Here is a 6187-nt window from a genome sequence, read left to right as displayed (position 1 = left end):
GGTCATTTCAAACCTTTTACTGAGCAAACAGGGTGTCAGTAACATCATCCTACATTTGTGTTAATAAATATTAAATTGTAGAATGGCATTAGATTTACAGAATAGTTGCAAAATTACTACAGAAAGTTCTCATATGCTCTACACCTAGTTTCCCCTATTATTAATACCTAACATGAATATGGCACATTGTTCAAATTTACAAATCAATTAACCCAATTTGGCACATGTTAAAATTTACAAATCAATTAACCCAATTTGACACATGTTAAAATTTATAAATCAATTAACCCAATTTGACACACTATTATTAATTAAACTCACTATTTTTTTTTTTTATTTTTTAGTTTTAACCTAATGTCTTTTTTTTTTCTTTTTTTTTTCAGTATCCTATCTAGGATATGTCTTCAAAATTAGTCATTATGTTTTCTTACGCATCACATACTCTTTTTGGCAGTGGAAATTTCTCAGGTTCTCTTGGTGTTTGATGACCTTGACAGTTTTTGAGAGGCTCTGCTCAGGTATTTTGTAGAATGACCCTCTATTCCCTCTATTGGTATATGTCTGATAGTTTTTCATGGTTAGACTCAGTTTACAAGTTTTGAGGAGGAAGATCATAAATCTAAAGTACCGCTCTTATCCCATCATAACAAGAGTATGATGTAGATCTTAGTCATCAGTCTGAGGTAGTGTGTGCTAGTTTTATCCACTATAAAGTTCTTCCTCTTTCTTTTTTCATGTTGTGCACTTTGGAAGAAGGTCACAGGTAAAGCCCAGATGTTACAAGTTGTGGTTATGCTCTTGTTACTTCCTATATAAATCATCTGAAATTCTTTTCCACCAGAGATGTATCTATTCTCCTTCATTTATTTCCTTTCAGCCATTTATTTTTATATCAGTATGGATTCAGTATTGGAACTCTCAGTTGGTCACTATCCTCTACTGATTAAGGTTTCTTATTCTTCTGAGAGGTATTTTCTTTTAAAAAGAGAGAGGAGGGCCGGGCGCGGTGGCTCAAGCCTGTAATCCCAGCACTTTGGGAGGCCGAGACGGGCGGATCATGAGGTCAGGAGATCGAGACCATCCTGGCTAACACGGTGAAACCCCGTCTCTACTAAAAAAATACAAAAAAAAACTAGCCGGGCGAGGTGGCGGGCGCCTGTAGTCCCAGCTACTCGGGAGGCTGAGGCAGGAGAATGGCGTGAACCCGGGAGGCGGAGCTTGCAGTGAGCTGAGATATAGCCACTGCACTCCAGCCTGGGCGACAGAGCAAGACTCTGTCTCAAAAAAAAAAAAAAAAAAAAAAAAAAAAAAAGAGAGAGAGGGAGAGAGGATATTTGTTAATTAAAATCTCAAACTGGTGAATTTTTACACAGAAAGCTACATGTAGTAAATAAATTCTGACATAGGGAGAAGAAATTTTTGGTGCATTGTGTCCACTCTCCCTGAAAATCTACTCCTAGGACAAGTTCCTCTGATTCTCAGTATCTTTCCCTAGGAATTTTTATGTTCTTGAAAAAACTTACGTTACACAGTAGTTCTTTTCTTTATTTTTGTTATTTCAATAGCTTTAGTGGTACAAGTAGTTTTTCTTTACATGGTTGAAGTCTAGGATTTTGGAGCATCACCTGAGTAGTGTATATTGTACCCAGTAAGTAGCTTTTTGTCCCTCATTCCTCTCCCATTTTTTCCCTCTTCTGAGTTTCCAGTGTCCACTATACCACCATGTATGCCTTTGTGTACTCGTAGTTTTGCTCTAATTTGTAAATGAGAACATGTGGTATTTGGCTTTTCATTCCTGAATTACTTCATTTAGAATAATAGCCTCCAGTTCCTTCCAAGTTGCTACGAAATACTTTATTTCATTTTTGATGACTGAGTAGTATTCCACTGTGTGTGTACGTGTGTCTGTGTATGTGTGTGTGTCACATTTTCTTATCCACTCATCAGTTGGTGGCACTTAATTTGATTACATATCTTTGCAATTGTGAACTGTGCTTCAGTAAACATACATTTGCCTGTGTCTTTTTAATATAGTGACTTTTTTTCCCTTTGGGTAGATACCCAGTAGTGGGAATGCTTGATTAAATGATAGATCAATTTTTTGTTCTGTGAGAAACTTCCCTACTGTTTTCCATAAAATTTGTACTAATTTGTATTGCCACCAGCAATGTATTAGGGTCCCTTTTTCACAACCTCTATTCCACCTTCTTTTTAACTTTTTAATAAGACCATTCCGGCCGAGGGAAGGTAATATCTCACTGTGGTTTTAATTTGCATTTTCCCAATGATTAGTGATGTTGAGCATTTTTCATATATGTATTGGTATTTTCTTTGTCTTAATTGATCTGAGAAATGATCATTTGTTCAAAACTATAACAGGAACAAAGTATTTGATTATATGCATTTATGTATATAACTCTCATAAAAATAAAATAATGAAATTTTATGTCATTCAGTTTTTAAATATAAGCTGTAGGAAGATGCCATAATTATATTCTCTCAGTTTCCCAGAAAATAAGCCCCTCAAAATGAGAGAAAATGTAAAAACTTATATCAATATTGAAATTACAAATAATATTCTAGATACTGCCAGAATCTGGAATAAATGTTCACTCTCCACATTTACTGTGAAGCTTGCAAGAGACAATTTTTGGGAGTGCTATCAGACTTCCAGATCCTCTTTTTTGGGATTTCTTGCACCTTTCATTCAGACAGTAGGTTACATAGGTTATGGTTGTACAATGTGACTCTGTGTCCTGGGCCGCAATTCATATTGATCCACAGTGGCCATTTGTTTTTTTCACCGTTATATGGCCTTTTTAGCCACAAAGATATTTTACTTGTATAACAGTATACAACTGTAAAATAAACAAATATTTCCATATTTTTATTTTTATATATTTGTTTCTATAGTTAGAAAACCATTGCCAAACCCCCAAATTTATGGCTTATTATTATTTTATTTATTTATTTATTTATTTATTTATTTATTTATTTGAGACAGAGTCTCACTCTGTCGCCCAGGCTGGAGTGCAGTGGCACGATCTCGGCTCACTGCAAGCTCCACCTCCCAAGTTCACGCCATTCTCCTGCCTCAGCCTCTTGAGTAGCTGGGACTATCTAGCCACACACTGCCACACCTGGGTAATTTTTTGTATTTTTAGTAGAGACGGGGTTTCACCTTGTTAGCCAGGATGGTCTTGATCTGCCCTCGTGATCTGCCTGCCTCGGCCTCCCAAAGTGCTGGGATTACAGGCGTGAGCCACCGCGCCTGGCCTATTTTTTAAAAAGTTTTAAATCTCAGGGGTACATGTGCACATTTGTTATATAGGCAAATTGTGTGTTCTGGTAGTTTTGTGTACACATTCTTTTGTCACCCATGTAATAAGCATGGTACCTGATAGGTAATTTTTTTTATTCTCACTTTTCTCCTACCCTCAGCCCTTGAGTAGGCCTTTGTGTCTATTGCTGTCTTCTTTGTGTCCATATGTATTCTATGTTTAACTCCCACTTATAAGTAAGATATACGGTATTTGGTTTTCTCTTTCTGCATTAGTTTGTTTAGGATAAGGGGCTTCTTCTCCATCCATGTTGCTACAAAGGACATGATCTTGTATTTTTATGGCTTTATATTATTCCATCATGTATATGTACCACATTTTCTTTATACAGTGTACCACTGATGGGCATCTTGGCTGATTTCATGTCTTTGCTATTGTGAACAGTGCTGCAATGAAACCACACGGGCAGATGTCTTTATGGTAGAACAATTTATATTCCTTTGAGTATATACCCAATAATGGGATTCCTGTGTCAAATAAGTTTTGTTTTAGTTCTTTGAGAAATTGCTGAATTGCTTTCCACAGTGGCTGAGCTAAGTGACATTTTCACCAGCACTGTACAAGCATTCCCTTCTCTCTGTGCCCTTGCCAGCATCTGTTATTTTAAACATTTTTAGTAATAGCCATTCTGGCTGGTGTGAGATTAGATCTCATTTTTATTTTGATTTGTATTTATCTAATAATTAGTGATACTGAGCATTTTTTATAAGCTCTTTGGCTGCGTGTATGTCTTATTTTGAAGTGTCTGTTCAGGCCAGTTATGGTGGCTCATGCTTATAATCCCACCACTTTGGGAGGCCAAGGTGGGCAGATCACGAGATCAGGAGATCAAGACCATCCTAGCTAACATGGTGAAACCCCGTCTCTACTAAAAATACAAAAATTAGCCAGGCATGGTGGCGGGCTCCTGTTATCCCAGTTACCCGGGAGGCTGAAGCAGGAGAATGGTGTGAACCCAGGAGGCAGAGCTTGCAGTGAGCCAAGATCACACCACTGCTCTCCAGCCTAGGCAACAGAGCTAGATTCTGTCTCAAAACAACAATAACAACAACAACAACAACAAAAAGTGTCTGTTCATGTCTTTCACCCACTTTTTCACAGAGTTGTTTTTCGCTTGTTGATTAAAGTTTCCTCTAAAGTCTGCATATTAGACCTTTGTTGGAAGCATAGTTTGCAAATATGTTCTCTGATTCTGTGGTTTCTGTTTACTCCATTGATAGTTTTTGGTTTCTTTCTTTGTTTTGCTGTGTTTGTTTTGCTGTGCAGAAGCAATGTAGTTTAATTAGGTCCCATTTGTCAATTTTTATTTTGTTTCAATTGATTTTGGCATCTTCATCATAAAGTCTTTGCCAGGGTCTATGACCAGAATGGTATTTCCTAGGTTTTTATCAAGGATTTGTATAGTTTTATGTTTTATATTTCAGTCTTTAATCCATCGTGAATTGATTTTTGTATATGTGAAAGAAAGGTCCCAGTGTCAGTCTTCTGCATATTACTAGCCAGTTACCTCAGCAACATTTATCAAATAGAGAGTATTTCCCCAATTGCTTGTTTTAGTCAACTTTGTCAGGAATCAGATGGTTTTAGGTGTGCAGTTTTATTTCCAGGATCTCTAGTCTGTTAAATTGGTCTATGTGTCTGTTTTTGTACTGGTACCATGCTCTTTGGGTTACTGTAGCCTTGTAGTATATTTTGAAGTTACATAATGTGATGCCTTCAGCTTTGCTGTTTTTGCTCAAGATTTTTTTTTTTTGGAAAAGTTTGTACTAATTTTGTGAAGAATGTCATTAGTAGTTTGATGGAAATTACATTTAATTTATAAATTACTTTGGGCAGTATGTCGATTTTAACAATATTTATTCTTTCTATCCATGGGCATGGAATGTTTTTCCATTTGTTTATATCATCTCTGATTTCTTTGTGCTGTGCTTTATAATTGTTGTAGAGATCTTTCACCTCTGTTGTTAACTGTATTTCTGGGTGTTTTATTTGTATGTGTATGACGATTGTGAATGGAACTGCATCTTGATTTGGCACTCAGCTTGGACATTATTGTTGTATGCTAATCATTTTTGTATGTTGATTTTTTTTTTGAAACAGAGTCTCACTCTGTCACCTAGGCACAATTTCGGCTCACTGCAACCTCCATCTCTCGGGTTCAAGCAATTCTCCTCCCTCAGCCTCCCAAGTAGCTAGGATTACAGGCACCCACCACCACACCTGGCTAATTTTTGTATTTTAGTAAGAACAGGGTTTCATCATGTTGGCTAGGCTGGTCTCAAGCTCCTGGCCTCAAGTGATCCACCCACCTTAGCCTCCCAACGTGCTGGGACTACAGGGGTGAGCCACAGCACCTGGCCCAAGTATGTTGATTTTTGTATCTTGAAACTTTGCCAAAGTTGTTTATCAGATCAAGAAGATTTTGGTGAGAGATTATGGCATTTTCTAGGTATAGAATCATATAGTCTGCCAATAGGGATAGTTTTACTTCCTCTCTTCCAGTTTGGATGCCTTTTATTTCTTTCTTTTGCCTGACTGCTCTGGCAAAGGCTTCCAGTATTATGTTGAATATGGGTGGTGAAAATATGCATCCTTGTCATGTTCCTGTTTTCAAGAAAAATTCTAGCTTTTGCCCATTCAGTATGGTGTCAACTGTGTATTTTTATAGATAATTCTTATTGAGATACATTAAATGCCTCATTTGTTGAGAGATTTTACGATGAAGCAATGTTGAATTTTGTCAACATCCTTTTCTGCATTTATTCAGATCATCTTGTGGTTTTTAGTTTTAGTTCTGTTTATTTGAGGAATCAAATTTGTTAATTTGCATATGTTGAACCAACCTT

Source organism: Macaca mulatta, chromosome X (assembly GCF_049350105.2).
Source record: "Macaca mulatta isolate MMU2019108-1 chromosome X, T2T-MMU8v2.0, whole genome shotgun sequence".
Lineage (NCBI taxonomy): Eukaryota > Metazoa > Chordata > Mammalia > Primates > Cercopithecidae > Macaca > Macaca mulatta.
This window is presented reverse-complemented; position numbering follows the sequence as displayed.